The sequence below is a fragment of the Peromyscus eremicus genome, chromosome 3 (assembly GCF_949786415.1).
Source record: "Peromyscus eremicus chromosome 3, PerEre_H2_v1, whole genome shotgun sequence".
Classification (NCBI taxonomy): domain Eukaryota; kingdom Metazoa; phylum Chordata; class Mammalia; order Rodentia; family Cricetidae; genus Peromyscus; species Peromyscus eremicus.
In genome coordinates this window covers 4220752-4242254 of record NC_081418.1, presented here as the reverse complement: position 1 = coordinate 4242254, position 21503 = coordinate 4220752, and the positions used below count along the sequence as shown (strand labels likewise).

The 21503-nt window shown below is 37.1% G+C and overlaps 1 long non-coding RNA gene across 1 annotated transcript; it reads right to left on the bottom strand.

Annotated features, from left to right (window-relative positions):
• Positions 1–796: 796 nt before the first annotated feature.
• LOC131906601 (uncharacterized) lies at positions 797–20542 on the bottom strand. Its single transcript, XR_009378151.1, has 2 exons — positions 20408–20542; positions 797–1205 (listed from the first exon to the last, which is right to left on the bottom strand). It is a non-coding gene; the product is annotated as an uncharacterized LOC131906601 (long non-coding RNA).
• Positions 20543–21503: the final 961 nt, after the last annotated feature.

The following is a 21503-nucleotide window of genomic DNA, read 5'->3' as shown; positions in this document are numbered from 1 at the left end:
GCATGAACAGTTGAATAATTATATAACAACAGTAGGAGAAATGTAATACAGATGTGCCCAGGGACAAAATATGGAATAATTAATCCTTCCTGGAAATATCAGACAAGTTATCAAAGAAAGTGTGTGGTAAAGGATAAAGGAAGTTCCTTTTTTGTGATGGCCATATATTCATACCATAGAATCCATCCTATCATTTAGAATATGTGCTGTGTTTTATAGATCACAAGATGCCTACAGATACATTATCATACATAAGTATTTTAATATTAGTCTTTCTTTATACATTCTGGTCATGGGTTGTTGCTTCTTTTATTTTTACATAGAAAATTATGTTCGTGGGTTTTTATCTGCATGTATGTTTGTAACCACAGAGACCAGAAGATATCAGATACCTTAGGACTGGATTAAAGACAGTTGTTAGCCAGTCGTGGTGCTGGGAATTAAAACCTGGTTCACTGGAAGAGCAGCCCATGTTCTTAACCACAGACTCCTCTCCAGCCATGATTTTGCCTTTCTTTATAGGCCCCAGACCTATATATATCTATAGGTTTCCAGTGAATGGACTGATCAACTCCCTCCATGATAAAACATTCTAAAACAACAAGGATTGAGGCTGTGGGGATCGCTCAGTGGTTTCCCCTCATGACACTCCAAGTTCACTTCCCAGCACTCATATAGAATGGCTTATAACCAATTGGAAGTCCAGCTCCAGGGCAACCTGACATTCATGATCTCTGGTCACCCAAGCATATCTGTACACACCTACCCCCTCCAGACACAATCACACAATTAAAGATATTTTGTAAAAATATATCTTTAAAAACAGCATCAAGGATCTTGTTACTATTTCTCATGATTTCTGTAGTTGAGATTTTAGCTGGGGCTTAGCAGGGACTTGGAGCAGGCTGGATCCCTTCTGCAGCTGCAGCCACGTTGTGACTGGAGGCGGGTCAAGAGAGAGCTGGAACAGGGCATCCCTCTGCACGTGGTCTAACGGCGTCCCCATGTGGTCTCACCACCCAGCTCAGTTTGGACTTTTTGGGAAGCATGGCAGATTCAGGATAGTCACACCACTTGAATGTTGGATCAAGCTCCCTTACCAGAAGTGTAGACGCTGTTGACGGATGAGAGGTATGTGAGATGAGAGATTTTCCTGAGGTCGTCTTTGGAAAACAGCTTCTTCACCGCCTCATTCAAGCTTTGAGCTAAAAAAAAAAAAAAGCATTTTTAAGAATGATGGCGTGGTATGGTGGCGCATGCCTTTAATCTCAGCACTCGGGAGGCAGAGCCAGGTGGATCTCTCTCTGTGAGTTCGAGGCCAGCCTGATCTACAGAGTGAGATCCAGGACAGGAACCAAAACTACACAGAGAAACCCTGTCTCGAAAAAAAAAAAATGATGGCTTGGGCTTTTATTAGAAAATGATCTAGGACAAAAGAAAATCACTGAATTTTACCTAACATCTTTAAGTTATTTATTTGAATTTCAGTGCCTATCACTCTTAAACTAAGATAAAAAAAAAACATGTTAGGATAAATAGGAAGGGCTTAACTTGGCCTCAAGGTAGGATTTATCTGGCAAAGTAGGCCTTTGAACCTTAGAGAAGGTTACAGAGAAAACGGAAGAATCAGTTTCCAGGGAGGTTTGAAAATCGATGGTCGAGGAATTCCGTGGGACTCTACAGAGCCTGCCTGTACCCCGCTGAAGCAGAGAAATACATTGATTGACCTTTTTAGGCCTCTGCCAGTAACATAATTCTTCCAAATTTACCTGCAAGGCATAGAGATATTTTCTGTGTAACCTTGGAAAGATATTTTGGTCATTTCATTTTTATGTTTCTCAATTATGTATTCATTCATTTTGAACTTTGTTTTTCATAAAAATATTTGTTCCCTATATGTTCTGTTCTTGCTAGTACATTTACCAAAGACTTTTTCCAGGCCCTAATTACCAACTTTGATTAGTAATTAGAAAGAAACTCTTTGTGATCAATTATAATTTGAGGTTGTTTGCTTGGTTCATTGAGAGATAAGCAGCAACTTACCTGTGGTGATAATTTTGAGTTTGTAAGTGAATTGGTGTCTGGATGCATCCAGCACATAGAGAATTAAGTGAGGTCAAGTGTTGCTTCACCTACTGTGGTCATTCTAAACAACTCGGAGTGCATAATTTAGCACCCCTGCTTTAGAGCTGATGTGATAAGGTGAATGAAAGTTTTATGACTCCTTCCAGCTCAAGAGGTAAAGGTAAGATTTCACACAGTTCTGCTAACACTGAAGTCTTACTCTTAATGCCATCCTATGATATTACTACTAGATGGCAATGTAATGGGTTAACGGTCTTTCCAGTGTAGATTCCATCTTCAAGAGGATTACTTTTCTTCTCTCCTCTGAAAGAGGCTTTTGTTTTGCCTACCCTGGGAAGTCCCTTGCCTTTTGTGACCTCTTCTTTTACCTAAAATTGTTGATCTGTTCTCTTTGGATTCTTCCTAGTTCTTCAATTCATTCCAAAGCCATGTCTTCTGCGAAGTCTATCACATCACCCCAAAGGAAAATTATTTGAATTCCTATAACTCTTCCCTTCCAAACACCTTAGAAGGGATGCATAGTGTTAGTTTTGCTAGGTATGTGTACAGACTTCTCTGTCAGTGACAGATTCCTAGATGGAAAAGCAGTGGTCATGTTCTTGGGGTTTTGTGGGTTTTGTTTTTCCTCTATTCAAACCTTTCACGGTATATTGCAAATTGCATATCACAATGTTTGTTAATTAGAACAACTTCCTGTTAATCATGATTGCTCTGACTTAGCAGCATCGCTGCCTAAATTTGTGTTTCCGACCTGTAGCTCAGAGCAGTACTTAGTGTCCTTTGGTTTCAGGTATTGTTGTCACGCCTGATGTTGTTAATTACATATCATCATTTGGCTATCAAAGTAGAGAAAATGTAGCAGTTACTGTCAGAGAGCTTTCTTAGTTTATTCTTTGTCTTCAATGTCCTTCTAGGATGTTGGTATTATCAGATAAAGAACCTAATTGGGTTTACTATGTTTAAACAATTGTGCAAAAGACCTTAGTCTGCTTTGCTTAATTGACTGATATCCTGTGTTATCTGATCCAAATGTTTGAGATGATTCTTTAGACACTGGAGTCTAGGCTGGTCTCTGTGGCCTCATACTGTGCACCTAAAATTGTCTGAGCGGCTCACACATATTTATGCTGTTGTTTGCATTTGACAGTCAGGAAGAGTGTCTGCACTGATTTATAAAGATCATCACTTCTTTATATGATGGAAAATAATACATGATTAAAGATGTGAGTGTTAGGCCAAAAGCTCAAAACTGCTTTGCAACACACACACACACACACACACACACACACACACACACACACACAGCTGAAATATACATAGATACTTTCACTGTTAGTTTTGACAAAACAAGAGCAGAATATTGATACCTTAGTCCTAAAATGATTTTAATATTATTTTAAAATATGAAGATGCATATTGTAGCAAGACAACATAAATTGTAACATGGTCAAGATAAAGTGAAGTCATAGCAAGGAATAGATGTCCAAACACAAAAATAGACTCTTCCCCCAAAAGCCAGGCTGGTAATTGAGATATATGCTATGTTATCATATACTTCTACCAGGACTAGACTTTAAAAATCATTCTAATTACACATGTGAAGATGGAAACTTACTCAGCCATATTTTCAGCCTCACTGACTTCTGGTGCCTAATAAATGAAGACCAACAGGTTGCCAAGGAGGGGCACAACCACTTAAGGAACTAAGAGATTGCTTCCATGACTCTTTAAAGAGAGGAAATTACTTAAGATCTAGGAATAATTCTTAGTATTAATTATAAACCAGCAGGAGCTACTTTAAATCAGAAAACTTTAAGAGTCCTGTTATGATAAATTTAGTGGATAACATGCAAATATCTTCCACATAGTATGTGATACCTCTGAAGTTCTATCCAATTTCACAGTGATGGCATTCCCCAGATTCCAGGATATGCTCCTGATTCAATATGAGCTCTGTGTTTTATCCACATGCACAGGAATCTTCCTTTGCCTTCACCTGACATTTAAAGTTTCCACTAGTTTGTCCTGTTGCTGTGTGTCTCTTTTAAAATTATTATTTTAATAATGCAAACTTATGAGATGTTGGTGATAATTCAAAGCATGTACACGGTATGTAATGATCAAATCAGAACAATTAGCACTTCATCTCATTAAATATTTTTTAAAAACTGCTTTGTTACGTAAATATATAATATGTGTATGCACACACACACATCTATGCATACACACACAACCAACTGAGTATGTTTTTGTTGTTAGTATATATAACAGTAAAAAGGAAAAAAAGGCTATCAACTTGAGAGTAGGGAAGACATGGGAGAGGTTGGAGGAAAGAAAGGAAGTGGGGAAGTTATATAATTATATTTCAGTTAAAAACATATAAGAAAAAAACCAGCCTGCATTGGCTGCCACCAGATAACATGTATCAAAATGAAGTTAAAAAAGTACTAAGTTCTAGTTCTAGTATTCTGCAGAACAGTAGGCTAATTTATTCATAACAGCTATCATACTTTTCTGAATAAGTAGAAGAGAAAAACTCAAATACTCCAAAGACAAAAATAATGATAGGGATGTAGAGAAGTTAATTACACTGGTTCAATCAGCACGCACATATGTAGAAACATCAGCTTGTACCCTGACTTATTCTAGGTTCATATCATGCAGTGTACAGCCTCCAACCCCATGCACTGCTGTGTTCTAACTCAGTAACTTGGCTTTTCATATTTTTTACTAGATATTCTTTATCAGGGACTTAAGGGCTAGAGAACATGATAGAGGAAAGGCACCTGCTGCAGCTGGAACACAATCTAGCTGCTTTCTGTCATACCACCTATAACTCCATCAAGAAGAAAAGCACCTACCTGGCTCTCCTCTGAAAAACCATCAGCGATTTCTGTGGTCCCTTCCAGCTCTAGATATCAATTAGTTAGGTCACTAAAGCTAAATTGTGGTGATATATTGTGTCCTCCAATGTATTGTGCATCCTAATAAACTTATCTGGGGTCAGAGGACAGAACAGCCACTAGACAGACATAGAGGCCAGAAAATGGTGGCACTAACACCTTTAATCCTATTACTTGGGAGGCAGAGATCCATCTGGATCTCTGTGGGTTCAAAGCCACACTGGAAACAGCTAGGCATGGTGACTCATGCCTTTAATCCCAGGAAGTGAGCCTTTAATTCCAGGAAGTGAGGGCAGAAAGCAGAAAGGTATATAAAGTGTGAAAACCAGGAACTAGAGCTTGGTTAAGCTTTTCGGCTTTTGAGCAGCAGTTCAGCTGAGTGCCATTCGGATGAGGACTCAGAGGCTTCCAGTCTGAGGAAATAGGATCAGCTGAGGAGTTGGCAAGGTGAGGTTAGCTGTGGCCTGTTCTGTTTCTCTAATCTTCCAACATTCACCCCAATATTCATCCTGGCTTCAGGTTTGTTTTTATTAAAAAGACCTTTTAAGACTCATGCTACCCTAAATATTCCTTTGCCCATATTGTCCAAATTACTGTGATAATTCTTGGCTTTTCTGCATTTATTCTATCTGAAGTTCTTTTTGATTTTACCTACAAACTACCTTAAGCACATATTATTTGAGTATTTTCATGTTATTTTTTCGTCTTTATTACAGTTCATTATGTCCTGCTTATTTGCTTGCTTTCATAGTATAGATTTGCTTCCTCTTTATCATTGTTTGGATTTCTTTATTTTGCCCCAGAAGATATTCATGATCTTTCATTTGAGAGTCTTCTTTCTAAAGCTATGTGAACCATTCTTTAAATCAGTCTCTAACTCATCCACTCTATCCTCATTATTTAAGTTGCTCTGTAAATAGTGGAAGTCTATTTTGTATTCTGACATCATTAAGGGCAACATTCTACTTGAACCATACTTCCTCCATCATTAATATCCTCTCAGGCATGACACTTAAGCAAGTTTTGAAAAATTTATTTCATAATCTTTAGTTGTACAGGACCCTGAAAAATGTGACACCAGTTTGCCTGCAATTTCATTGAGACAAAAATAGCTCATGATATATTACCAAACTAAGCATAAAAGTATTCTTGTCATTAGAAAAGTGAATACAAATTCTGTAATGCAACTTTTAAATGAATCAGACATTCTTACACACAGGGATTTAAATCATCTTAATTAGAAGTATATATCCAGGTAGTGGTGGTGCATGCCTTTAATCTCAGCACTCGGGAGGCAGAGCCAGGTGGATCTCTGTGAGTTTGAGGCCAGCCTGGTCTATAGAGCAAGATCCAGGACAGACATCAAAACAAACTACACAAAGAAACCCTGTCTCAAAAAACCAAAAATAGTATATGTATATGTACTATATTAATGTCTTGCAGGAAAATCACAAAATAAAACATTTTCAAAAAGCATAAATGTGGGCTGCAAAGATGGCTCCGGGGTTAAGAGCACTGGTTACTTTCCAGAACACCCAGGTTCAATTCCCAGCACCTACATGGCAGCTCATAACTGTCTGTAACTCCAGCTCCAGGGGATCTGACCCCCTCACACAGACACACATGAGGGTGACACCAATGCACATAAAACAAAAATAAGCCTTAAAAATAAACTATTAATTAATTTTTAAAAAGCAGAAGGGCAAGCATTAAGGGTGTAGCTGTTCTTGCTCCCCCCTCATTTTTTACTTTTATTGATTCTTTGTGGATTTCACATCATGCATTCTGATCCCACTTATCTCCCTGTCCCTTGCAACCTGCCCCCAAAACAAAACCAATTTTAAAAGAAAAACCAGAAACCAACCAAAACAAAAGCAAAAACACACAAAAAAGAAGAATCTTTTCGTGAATACTGTGGTGTGGCCCAGTTTACTCTTTAGCTCATACATCTTTACTTGTAAGTGCTCATTGCTATGAACCATTGGTCTGGTCGAGACCTCTGGTTTCTGCTACACCACTGATAATGGGCTTTCACTGGGCCTCCTCTTGGATATCCTGTTGCCCTGTGTCATGGAGATCCTGCTGTTTTAAATCTGTAGGTTCATCCCTTTCACATGCTTCAACAGTTCATAGATTTAGTGAATGTTGGGGTGGGCTACCTCATAGCCCTGGTTCTGGGCCTGGGTGGTAGCTGGGTTGTTGAGCTTGCTAGCGTTCCCTCACTGTCACTACCCAGTTGAGCTATCTGGTGCTACCTGGGCCAGCTCACCCAGTGCAGCCTATATCAAAATGCAGAGCCAGTGCTCCTGCTCTCAGGCCCGCAGATCCAGGCCCACCTCACTCATGTCGCCAGGGCCAGTTCTATTTTCCCCAGGCAAGATACAGGACCCTCTTTCCTGATTACTTTAGGGCACATACAAGCCTCCCCATTTAATACATTGAACAAATTCATAATCACCATGATTCACTTTGTCTCAAAACTACACTCTTAGTCTTTGAGGAAAGAAGTGATTTTCCACATAGAACAATGTAGGACATTATTTTACTTAACTAGTAGTTACAAATGGCATTTGTTATTTTTTAACATGTCGTGTGCATATACAGTGGGAATTATAAAATCTGAAATATTTGCAATGATGGTAAACTCCTATCAGAGCAAACCTTTCATGGTGTATGTGTTTTAGGGTAGTTAGAGGGTAACTTGTTTCTTTGGAAACTCCAGGCTGTAGAGTATTTGTACCATGAGGTGCATTGCAGTCATGCAGGAAATGCGTGGATGTTTTGTCTCTTCAAACAGGGCTTGGATGCTTTTTGTGCTACTTTGAAGGTATCAAAACTCAAATGCCTTGGTATCAAGATTTATCCATATCACTAAAGATTATTTGGCTCCAAATAGAGTTTTAAAATGTGTAAAATATAAATCTTGTAATATTTGAAATTTAATCATTTGGATAAAATTATTATAAAATAATGTCACTCTTCAGAGTGGGTATAAAATAGCAATAAGACACAAATAACATTTTATGGGAAATAACTATAATATCTAATATAAATGTTGTGTAAAGAGTATATTATTTTTCAATTTTCCAGATGTATTTAGTGTCGATCTGTGTATAAAACATTGTATGGTCTCACTGACATGGTCTCACGGTGAGTCTGTGTCTGGTCTAGGACTCACGTAAGCAGACCAGGTTGGCCTAGAACTCAAGAGATCGGATTAAAGGTGTGTGCCACCAAGCCCAACTCTTAGTGTCCGTCTTAATAGGAGATAGCTGGGTCCCCTACTGCCACTGAATTCAGTTGGCTGTGACATGTTTCATTGGAAAAGTCTGTAAAGATAATTTGATCCAACACAGTTAAGTTGAAACAGAAGGAATACTGTAAAATGTGTACAGATACTTGTGAATATTCTTTATTGTTGTTGCACCCAGAGTTGAGAAATGGTTGTTTCTTAAAGATTAGTTGACAAAATCATAGGAATGGACTTACTGTTCTTGGCTAAGTTTAATTCCAGTAGTGTATCTAACACACCATGTGTGTCTTCTGTGTGCCTGAGTTTGTAACACCTCCCATTGCTCATTGTTACATTGAATCAGGCAGCCACTTCAAATGTTGACACTTCTTATTATGAAAGCCATCTAACTGATTGCACCATCAATCCAACCAGGAAAGAGTTTTATGGTCTGACAAGCTATTAAGCTGACAGAAGCAGATACAACTTCCCCAAAATTCTAGTTTTAGCACAAAAGATCAGATTCATCATTGGCACCAATCGCTGTCCATTATTTTCTTTGAAGTGACATGCTTAATTTGTTTTATGTTGAAGAAAATTTCTGCCAAATGCACACATCTGAGTAGCGCTAGTTTATCTGTCAGTTATTCTGCAAATTTAAAACAGGTACTCCATATAAAAAAGTAGTATGCTCAGCTTACAATACCCAAAATTGCAGTTACCTTCTCCAAGACAACTACCACACTTTCTTATGCTGCAGAATTGTCTTATGTGCAGTTCTGATTTTGTGTGCAGCATATTAAAAAGATATGCCTTTTAACCAGAAGATTTTGCCATTAATTAAAGATTGTATTTAGTTAAAGCCACCTTCTCATTTACGCTCTCCTTCTCCCTCTACCTATCTCTTTTTGCTCTGAAGATTGAATCTAGGGCCTCATGTTTTCTAGGCTAGCTGCTCTACCACTGAGATACATCCTTAGTCCCAAAGACATTCTTACATTTTTATTTATTTTTAGTGTGTATGTACTTGTAGTATATGTATGCATGTGGGCATGAATGCCAAAGTTTGAGGATAGAAGTAAGAGGACAACTTGTCACAGTTAGTTTTTTACTTCCACTATGTGTGTACTATCTAACTCAAGCTGTCAGGTTTGGGAGTAGGTGACTGGACCTACTTGCCACCTCTCCAGCCCCATCCAAAGATATTCTTCCCTCTGCTGCTCCCCAGTGAAGAATACACAAACAATTTTATTCCTCATAAAATTGTTGGTTGTGTCCACTAAGAACACAAAATTTCTAATACTAAGCTAAGTAAAAAAATATTTTAAAATTTTGTAACATGTGTGTGCATGGACAGTACAATTTGTACATAGGACAATCCCAGAAGTTCTACCAAGCTACAACTGGACTATTTCAAGTAATCAAATTTAAGAAAGCAAGAAGAGCTAGCAGAGTTTGCTTGGATGTCTAAAAACTTGTTTCTGTTTATGCAACAAAGGCACTCACCTCTGATCATGTGTTTTACAAAGTTTGGTTATTTGACAGTGTGATTAGTCCAAAACTGAAATTTTTGTTTCTTGTTAGAAAGCTCTGAAGCATAATTTTAAATTGAAACAAAGAAAACAACTAAGTTCTAATTACTAGTACCATAGTTAAATCATTTTTTTTAAAGATGAAGTATTGCAGAGAATATTTGAAAAGGACTATTTTGAACCAACACACTTACAAAATAATAAGGCTTAAAGCATAATATTTAGAATTTGTTGAACATTTTATATGAAAATTTAAGTTATATTTAAATGTTTCTGTGCCAGGTTTAGTTGATTTTTTTGTTATTTTTTTTTAAGAAAACACAAAACTTCAGGAGAGTTGGGCTTGTCTTTATTAAATTCCTTCACCAGTATTGTCAATAGATTATAACAATAATATCATGACTTTACATTCTCTGACATTAAAAAAATGAAATACAAGTTCTTTTGATATATATCATAATGTAATTTTTCATAATTAGGAATATAAAAAAACTAAAACTGAATAATTTGTAAGTGAACCTTTTCAATCATTTTGAAATAGTGTGTTGCATATATGACATTTGGCACTGTGTCATATATGACCTCAGTGTTGACTCTAATGAGTCATCTAGTTGCTGAGATTAAGATAATGTAGACACAGAGAGACATTCTAATGTCCTGGTTATATTCCCCACTGAGTAGCAAGTAATCCCAAGAGCTCTGTGGCTTATGTCGAAGAACATTTATAGGATCTGGTTTAACAAGGCTGGATTCTGTACTTTTTGCTGGTGTCTACTTGGCATGACTGACTGTGGGCTCTGAAGTGTTTATTTAATTATTCTTTATCAATTAAAAACTTGAGAATAAGATATCAGGGTAAGAATCTGAAAGATCAAAGAAGCGGCAGATAAGTGACTGGTTACCTCCTATCTCTTTTGTTCCTCCATCCATAAGGGACAAGACCCTCTCTAAGCACTAACCTACTACTTCCTGTCTATCTGTCCTTAGTCCTCCAAAACCTCTGTAGTTAATTTTGGTCAGTTAGTAGCTAGCTCTGCTCTCTGATTCAAATTAAACTTTACTGTCAGAATGAAATCAAAATATCATACAACATTTACCCCTTTTTGTCTAAATAAAAAGGGGAAGTTTTTAACTCTAACATAGTAAAACTATATACAATAAGAACAATTATCAGGTAAGAATTACATTCACAATGTCCAGTCCATTTGTATTTTTGCAAATTTAGAGAAAATATTCCATTATTTATCCTAATTTCATGAGTACAAAGTGTTGTACCTAATTCACTTTCTATCCTAACTTGTGTTACCAACCCCAAACTGTCTTTTTATGCCTCTTAACCTTATACACTTTATATCTCTTTAATGAGTTTCTTTTCTGAATTTGATAACAAGGAAAACTATAACTTTATAGTCTTCAACTCCATCAGAGACCCAAGAAGAATATAATACTACCTGGGTAAACAGGAAGTGCAGAGCAAACAACTTCCAAAACTATAGAAATGAGAGAAACAGCTCGCTGCCTGGACAGTTATCTAAGGTTCTTCTGGAATGTTGGGGAATCCATCTTCAGCCTACAGGCCTAGAATACCTGACAAACTTTTCTGTGAAGCAGGAATTTTGAAGGAGTGCCCTTGCCTTGTTTTGGCAAAGTTCGGCAGTCACTTTCTTTGTGTTCTGCTTGTCCAGTTAGAACAGTATACTGTTAGCAGTCAAGGCAAGGGCAGCTTGCCTCAAAAATCAAATTCCATATGTAGATTCTTTGATGCCCATCATCTTCTCTAAAGCACTGCCAGGAGCAGACACTTATTATCATGAAAAGCCTTATGTTATTAAAACATCTTAAATACCATATTCTATAGATCTCTGAATGTTTATCTATCTAACATATATCTCTGTTTGACCTTGGAAACATACCTAACCTGACTACAAGTTTGATTATAATAGGTGACCAACTACTAACCTGCATTTCTTTATTATCCTAAATAGTTTGTAATAATAACTTTCATGGACTAGGAATTTACATTACATTGTCCAATGAGCTGCCTAGGTACCTTAAACAAGAGTAGAAATATATATTTGTGTGTTCTAACAAAAATAACCGTAAATATGTATCAATATACAAAAATACCTTAAATAAGTATAGAAATATAGAAATATATATATACAGTATAACAAAAATAACCTTAATTTGTATCAATATGCAAAAATCTATACCAGTGTAAAATATTTAAGACTAGTAGTTGCTGTTTTAGTGTAAAAGTAGATTAAAAAAATCTACTTTTTTATCCTATCATTTCTGTATCACCCCCTTTTTCTTTTCAGAATGAGATCCCTGAATCTAATCTCCTTTGATCAGCTTTTTTTCCTGACCATTACCAATAACAACTTGTAACCAGCCCCGCTAAACCATGACAAATATCCATAACCCACTGAATGACCAAAACCCACCTCCCCCCCATCTTGAAAATGTGCAGGTCATGTTCTCTAGATGGCTGCCTGCTGTTTGGGTGGTGACAGCATCTCTAGGGGACCCTGAAAAAAATTAGATAATGGTCAAGACCTGGGAGAGCTAGCTGTATCATTGGTTGCCAGTCTCTGTGTAATGGAAAGTGCTGGGCTTATCTGAAGTCCTAGTGGAGAACTGCGTGAGGCTGGACTATCTCAGCTAGCCACCGTAAAATTATCCTGAGCAGTTTGTAGTCCAAAGTTAATATTTGGGTGGTGTTTGTCAGCTTAGTGGCATTACCACAATCCAGGTAGAATCATAGTTGTGGGACCCTGTCATCCTTTTGAAGAGGACTTCAAAGTTTGCTGTTAGCAATGGTCGTGGTTTACTGTAGAAAACTAAAGATTTTAAAAGCCATAATGCAGCAGGTCTCAGAAAGGTTAAAGAACCACAATTTGTTAAATACACCCAGAGTACACAAACTTAATTCCTAGTTACCTGATTCAGACTACATCTCGAAATCATGTACAAGAAGCTAGATTACACCTTGTTCTAAAATTAGTTAGTGGTCCATATGACCATTTAATATAACAACAGAAAGTTTAAATATATATATATATATGTATACATATATATATATTAATCTTATAAACTTTGAAATAATATTTATACCTTAAGAAAAATTTTAAAGAGTCAAAATAAATCCAAAGGATTATGAGATTAGTTGCAATAGAATAGTTCCTTAGTTTTGGTTTTTCTTCTGCTCTACACCAGGTAGCTCTTCTGACATGAGACAGAGATTTTGTTTTGGGGAATGCTATGGCTGTGGCAGCTCTGCTTCTTTCCTTGTCCTTCTCCTGGCACTAATAGTCTAGCCTGAGCACTGCTTCCTCATGACAATGGCAGAGGCTACTTGGGGGTCTAATATTGCACCTGTCACTTGGTCCCTCCTGATTTGCCTGTGGGCCAAAGATTGTCACAAAGGGTATTCAAATCAAACTCATGTTTACAGGAAGAACTCAAAATTCACTTAACAAAGATGACTATATAGATGATAAATAACTAGGAACACAAATACAATGATTATGCCAGATGCTGTCACCTTATTTCCTACAATACTGTCTTGCTAGAGTGGTTCAAGGGCATAATAATGCTGTAGGCAAATGCACCCTTATTGGTTCCTGAAAAAGGTTTTATTGTCTCCTTCAGAGACTTCGGGGGTGGGGAGAATCGTGTATGGCATTTACATTCTAGTTCCTACCTATTGCAAGAACAAAGGAAAATAGACTCAGCAGACAGTACCAACTTCCATTTGCCTCTGTGCAGCTGCAGTGATCACATGCTGCCATCCTTGATGCCTGTATTCAGAGAATTAGGGGAAAATCATAGTCTGTCAAATGCAATTTGTCATCTTTATCTTATTGCTTCTGATTGCTCTGTCCAAATTCACATTCATAAGCAATAGATGGCATCATCTATTGTTGTTCTTAGATGATATGTGGAAATAGGCTCAATCTATCCATGTTATGCTCACAACTTATTATGCATTTTACATTGAATGAGACAGTATGTGAATGTAGAATACAAACACCACCGTTTCTTGCTGTGTTGTTACTTATCCATCTATTACTGCTTCTCTATCTATGACTGCAATGGTAGGGACATTGTATGGGACTTAAACATGTAAGTATCAAATAAGAATAGCATATTTTCTCATGGTTCAAGTAAATTCTTTGTGCTTGGGCTTGACGTTTGTGTGTTATTAGATAGAAAGCTCTTACAGTTGCTATTCATAAAGTCTACCGATAAAAGCATGCATGACAGTGATCATTGATTTAATGGTGATTTGATATTTTAATATAATGATTTTGTCTTCTGTTTTGTTAAAAAAAAATGTCACCCAGTCCTTTTGGCAAATTCTCTTCTAGAATACAAATATTATGCATGCATATGCATATATGCATGTGTGTGTACTTGTGTCTGTATGTAATTTCTGATGCTACTGACACTACTCCTATGTGTTTGTTCTTAAAAAAAAGATAATTGATTTTACTTAAACAAATATAACCTGGAAGGCAGGCGAAGTATTTTACATTGTATCTTTACATTATATTACTGATGTTATTTCATTGTTAATACATGCTTTAGAGCCTCAAATGACACAGTTATGGCTGTGTATGTGTACACAGTTGGAAAATTTGCCAAGAACATCTAGTAAGCCAAATTGTTGCAAGGAAATCTGTTCCTTTCCTACTCCATCCTGAGTGGGAGGGGACAGTGACAGGAAGTCGTGGTATTAGGTGTGGGAAAGAATGTACTATTCTCCAGTATATTCCCAGATGTTGCTGTGGGGGAAGGGCTCCATGTTACTAAATCAGAAAAAGCTTTAGTGATAATTGTCTTTGAGAACAGTTTTGTATGAGTCCACGGAGGTTTTTTTGTTTTGTTTTTACAGGTTTTAGTAAGTTTCCTCATCAACCTCATCTGTCTACTGGGCTTCTTCACCCAATCTTTTAAAAGGTTCTAATTATGATGTTTCATTTCCTTCTATACCACCTTCTGAATCATCCTTCTCTTTCTTAGTCCCCATCCAAGAGAAAATATACCCCATACAAAATATACTGCATAAACATCTTTGTGAAGTTCATCCTTTACTGCTTCCCAACAAAATAATTCTATACTAGCAGTTCAGTTTAGGGCAGAAAGATTTTGTTTGTAGAGAATTTAAAAGTACAGAAAAAAAATCACAAATCCACAAACATCACTTCAATTACATACTCAACTCTTGACAATCAACAATGATTTGGATTAGTTCTTTGATAATTTTTCCATTCTTTCCTTCCTTTTTAAAGTCATATTTTCCCCAAAGTTTTGCTGTTAAAAAATGTTTGGACATACTAAAAAATTGGAAAAAAAAAAGAACATCTATTTACCTGAATTCTCCCGTTAACATTCCTGTGTTTGCTTCTTTGTGTATCTGAAGTCTATCACATCTGTATCCACCCATGAATCAGTAATCCATCTTACTCTCCAAAGTAAACTATAAACTTAGTATACACAATTATAGCAGTCATAAGTTTTAGTTGAAATAACGCGGTGGAGGAGGGACACAGCTATGTGACATCTCAGGCCTTCCTAGACAGTCTGTCTCCACAATGCACTCCAGCAGTTAGTTTGCCCTCATTTTATTTTGGAAATTTGCCTGCAGAGGATATATCTGGGGCTTGGAATTTTCAAAACTAGGTGATGGAATATAGGTCATTCTTGTGGAGACAGGCTGAATCCTTGAGCAGGAAGTAGAAAAGGCTTCTTTTCATTGGCTACCCCGCCTTTAAGTGGTGACTAATGAGAGGCAGCTAGGACAGAAGACTGGTGTATTTTTATGAGCTGCTAACATAGACACTTCAGACTTTTTCCTCTTGATTTCATTTCTCTGATATGTTTTGCCTATTGCACTGCTTGTTTTTTCATTTACTTTTCATTCCTGTAATAAATATATTTCCCTCTTTTTCTTTTTAAGCATATGCTATTCACTTGGGATATATGGATTCACTTCCCAATGCTGTTGATTCCCTGAAATTCTTTTTTTAAGATTTATTTATTTTTATATGCATTGATGTTTTGCCTGCATTTATGTCTGTGTGAGCGTGTCAGATCCTCTAGAACTGGAGTTAACAGACAGCTGTGAGCTGCCATGTGGTTGCTGGGAATTGAACCCTGGTACTTTGGAAGAGCAGCCATTGCTCTCAACTGCTAAGCCAGCCCTCTTTGCTAAATAATATGTACAACTTTTCATGATACACATATGCAGGAGGTGTTGCATAATTATTTAGCAATTTGAGGAGTATCTGACCCAACTAATGGAGAGAACAACTTTTTTTTTTAATCCAAAGGTTTATACCGGTCATATTAGACATGCAAGGATTCTATAGAGTAGATTCAGTGCTTAATGAAATAGTTTGCTCTCAGTCATTTTACAAGCACCAAAATGAGAGACAGGTGAGGGAAACTGCAGGGAAGTGGAACAATCCCTATGTTTGATTATTTTGTGAGTACATTCTTTAATATGAACGCTAAAAATGGGATGACCTCCAGAGCTTATGTTAATGCCATTTTGATAGGAAGCAGTGCCACTGAAAATATTATTTCAATGGACTTTTCTTACTCTTTCAACCACCTACTGTCTATTAGGGATTTGGGGAATTATAATGTTCAAGTCACAGCTCAATTTGGTGCCACTGTTTTCTTCTTTCCTTCCAGTGTCTGGTAGAGAATGTAACCCTTTATTTGTGTTCCCTGCTTGCTTTCCTAGTCTAAATTATTCTCAGGCTGCATTCCAGACTGCAGACCAAATAGAGATAAAGCTTTTGATGATTAACAAAGTAGACACAGATGGTGTAGGATATAGCAGTTGTTTTCAAAAGTGATTTATACAGTTCTACTTCTTTCACTGTTTCTAATGTCATGTTTACCTGAACTAATTCTTCCTCTTATTATTCATTCCCTATAAATACAGGCTTATTTGTAAGTACTCAAAAATATCCCACATAGAAAAGGTTACAACAGCATGCTGATTTGCTTAAAGGAAGAAATGTCTTATGATTGGGAGGTTGGCTTAAAGAAAAAAAGTGGATTATAGAACATTGTAGAGAGCTATTTTAAGAAAGACTTTTTTTCCTCATGGAGAAAAATTGGCTGCCTTTTGAAAAATCAAGGAAAACAGAAGGCTACTTTACTGTGGGTGCCAGAGCCCAAGTGGAGATTTTGAGGTTGTTTGCAGAGGATATATGTAGAGTTTGGGCTATGAAAAAGCTTCATTGAATTCATTTTTGGACTACCTGGATAGAAAGGGAATCTTCACATCTTGTTACCTACCATGCTTTCTTCATCAGGGTTTTCTCTTTTCTTTTTTTTTTTTTTTCTTTTTTTAATTTTTTTGTCCTAAGGAAAAATTTTATGCATTTAATGTATTCATTCGTCTGTTTCAGTGCTGTGACCAGTATGTAAAACCTATATGATATTGCATAATTATGTTTGCCATAATGCATTGCCTTAAAAATCAGCTCCTTTCTGGAAGACAAGGGGCATATTCATGTAACAAGACTTTTAATGAATTTATCATGCACTTGTGCTGTGCACTTCTGCTATTTCAATGATTTCTGGTGGTCTTCATATTCAAAGTTTCATTTTTCAATTGTGTAAAACTAAAAGTAGTAGCACTTATGGGTGTTTCATTAATGAGTAGTCAATAGTGGTGTCCTCTGTCAAGCCACCTGATTGATTTCAATTCCAGTCATGCCCTTTTCTTTTTCTTTCCCTCTTTTCTTTTTCTGGCTTTGTATCAGTGGCTTGGAAGAAAGGTACTTAGGGCTCATTCAGTATTTCAGATCTGCAAAATTAGTTCCTGTTGAGTCCTAATGGCCAGGAAAGTATTAGCTTGCTCTGAGTCATTGGAGGAAATCATAAAAGGGAAAAGGCTATTTATCATGTTCCTTATATGCAAGATGGTAACCATGGGGATTAAAATCCAAGATCTATATTTAGAAAGTCATTTTGGTTTATATACTAATTTGCTGGAGTAGAAAATATGAATATTCCTCAGCATATCATTGAAAATATTTTCAATACTAAAACCATTTAATCCTTAATTTCTTGCCTAATTCATAATTTGCATTGAGTTTGGCTTATTTAAAATAATAGCACTGGAATACTCATATGAAAGGTTGGGTACTATCTTAGTCTTCTATAATTGTGATAAAACATGATATTCAAAAGCAACTTTAGGAAGAAAGTATTTATTTCATTTTATAGCTTTTCGTATATCATTCAGGGAAGCCAGGCTAGGAATCTGGAGGCAAGACTTGAAGCAGAAGCACTAGAAGAGTGATACTTGCTGACTTTCTCCTCATGGTTTGTTCAACCCACGTTCTTACACCATTCAGGACCATGGGCCCGTGTGTGGCACCACCCCTAGTGAACTGGGTCCCCAATATCAATCATTAGTCAAGGAGATGTTTCCATAGGCTTACCCATAGACCTGTCTAGTAGGGGAACTTTCTCAGCTGATGTTCCCTCTTTTCAAATGACTCTACCATGTGTCAAGTTAATAAAAAATGATAATAATCAGGATAAGTGACCCCCTCTGTCAACTTGCAAACACATTATTGCTAAGCCATAACCTTTCTTTTTTTGTTTATCCTCAAGATCTCATATTAATATTAAATTACTATCACAATATAAAACATTCCAACTCCTAAAGGTCCCACAGTCTTCAAAAGTTTAGTGTCTTTACATTATCCAAGGTCTCTTTAAAATATCCAAAGTCTTTCTAAAACTCCAAAGTCTCTCTAAACTTCTGAAGTTTCTTAACTGTGAGCTCCTATAAAACAGAAATAAATTAAACACTTTCTTATTCCAAGACGGAAGAAAAGCAAAACCAAATTTCAACAGTATGAAAAGTTCAGTACTTAAAACCTGAGTTTACTAATCAGAGGGGTCTGGGCTCTAAAAGGCTCCACGTCTCCAGCTCTGCCTTCTACAGCACGGGAAGCCTGTCTGCAGGCTCCGGCTAGCTTTCTTCCACACCTTCTGGCTACATCTGCTTTAGTAGTCATGTTGGGGTTTCCACTGCCAGTGGGCTGTACTGTCACCAGTGGGCTGCACTGTCACCAGTGGGCTGTACTGTCACCAATGGGCTGTACTGTCACCAGTGGGCTGTACTGTCACCAGTGGGCTGTACTGTCACCAGTGGGCTGTACTGTCACCACTGGGCTGTACTGTCACCAGTGGGCTGTACTGTCACCAGTGGCTTTTCCTGGCCTCTCACAGTGCCAGGCTTCAGCTTCTCTCCGTGACCGTTTCACACCTTCAAAACCAGTCCTACCTGGGAGAATCTCGCACGTTACCAGGTTTGGCTGCCCGCACAAGTTACAGCTTTCACCTTCTCTGGACTGACATTATTTGTGTGCTGATCCCTAGGAAACAATTCCCAGTAAATTTTGCCTTCATGATGTAGGTCCTTTTTTAATTACAGCTAATTTCTCAACCTCATGAGACCAGGATCAATTGTCTCAGTAAAGACAAGGTTTTATTTTAGTGGTTCTCTTCTTAATCACACCCTATTCTTCAGCATCAGCTGACCAGAGCCACAGATTCTTAAGTCAAAATACTGAACAGCCCTGATAGTCCTTAAGGAAACCTCAAACTACCCTCAGAAACGTCTCAAGCCAGGCCTCCATTGTCTGCACTGCTATCAACATTAGCTTCGAAGTTCCCACAATGTTCTAATCATTCAAAGGCTTTTCCAAACCAAAGTTCAAGTGCCACCACAGTCCTACCAAAAATACACGGCTAGGTCTATCTATCTCTGTCTCCCTGTTTATTTCGCTAACCAAAAGCAACTTGAGGTGGAAAGGGATTGTTTCATCTTACATCAAATTATATTTTATCCTCCAAAATTCTAAAAAGTACATCTTTTTTGTCAACTGGTTCATAACTTTTAGTCTAGTAGTTTGAGCATTAGTATTAGCTCAATGAAACATGCACTTCAGAATTGCTTATTTTGAATCACATGACCATCACTCTTTTATGAGTGAAGTTTTATTTTACTCATTCATAAAATATGATCAACATAGTTGTGGTACAAGTTAGTCCAACAGATGCAAGACATCTAGTACATGGATAGACTGAATATATAATGGGTCACTTTGTTGTAGACATTGTGTATGCCCTTATTGTTATCTATCACTGATACTGGTATGGAGACAAAACTATATGTCCATAGGCTATTCTCATATTTTCAGCAAGCAAGTTTAAAAGCTGTTTCTTTCTTGTGAAAAAGTAGGAGCTATATGCCAGAGAAAGGAGTAGAAAGAGAATCTTCCAAGTACAAAGAGGATCAGAGGAGGAGTATACACACATTTTGGCATGCCAAACACAAACTTTAGTGGAACCAAATGAAAATTGTTTGGTTATTTCTCATCCTTATAAGTAACATTTCCAGGTATAATTTGAGCTTCATAGGTTAGAGACCATTGTGCATCTGATTACTGCCACTTTGTGGAGAATAGCATATGGCTGATACTAAAAAAAGAAAAATACCTTTAATAAAAGAATGAATACCTAAGGGCAAAATTTTTAAATGAGGTTGTTCATAGAATATTAATTCTACAATCTGGAATAAAACTCTTGCGCATCATTCTATGGCTTACTTTGTATTTAATGTTAGCATTGCTTAGGTCCTCAGCCACCAGAACTTACAGAGAAGGAACATCCTCAGTGAAAATTACTCTCAAGCAAACTGTTCACATGCACAAGTGTGAGAGCAGATCGAGCACCAAGCCAGTTAGGAGAGTTCCTGGTTATGACATCATCAGCTTTCATCACCACACTCTTTCGTCACTCAGGAATTCAAGAACAGCGCCTCTCCATCACTGTCCCCATTGCTGCCCATCCCCAAACTCGGTCCATTTTTCTTTATTGTGCTTTTCACACATTGTGTTTTGCTACGTTCTTGTTTTCACTCAGTCACAAGGCAGTAAGCTCCTTGGGAGTGAGGCCTTCTTTGTTGTCTGTGTTTGTTTGCTTTTCTGCTCTCCTCCCAGAGTTGTGAATAGTGTCTGGCATGAATATATATGGAAACAATTAATGGCCTCCAAGATAATAGATAAACAACCTACTGAATAGCAATATCTCACAGCAAGCTTCATTTGATCAGTTCTCAAAGTTCTCCTCTAGTCAGCCTTTGACCAAGAATCAGCATTCATATTTCAAGTTAAAATTGAAGCCCCACAGTATTCTTTACATCATAATTTCCATATTCATATTTTCAATATATACTTAGACTGTATCTTAAGCTGTCTTAGTTATTATTGTGTTATTTGCAGACTGTGACTTGTACATTTCCATCTAAGAAAATTCTTCATGAGTAAAGAACCACACATGTGCCCAGAAAACCTCCCCGTCAGAAAACTCTAATGAATATTATATTCCATTACAACTGTATGTGCATTTAGGGTATATAAAGTCCATTCTCATGTGTCACACATTTGCATATCCTGTGACTCAAAGTAAAATGTGTCTAAGTAATATCTGGAATATGAGATACCAGTCAGTCCCAGCTCACACTTTAAGCACATGCTTGGTCAAGCTGTTCTCTGTCTCTGTTCTCGGTCTCTCTCTCCCTCCTCTGATTTTCTTGCATGCATGAATTTTCATGTACACACCAGGAATCAGTCAGTTTATACCTTTAGACTATAAAATACATCTGTCGTTTTTTTCCTCCTCCCAGTATCTCTTACAGTTGCA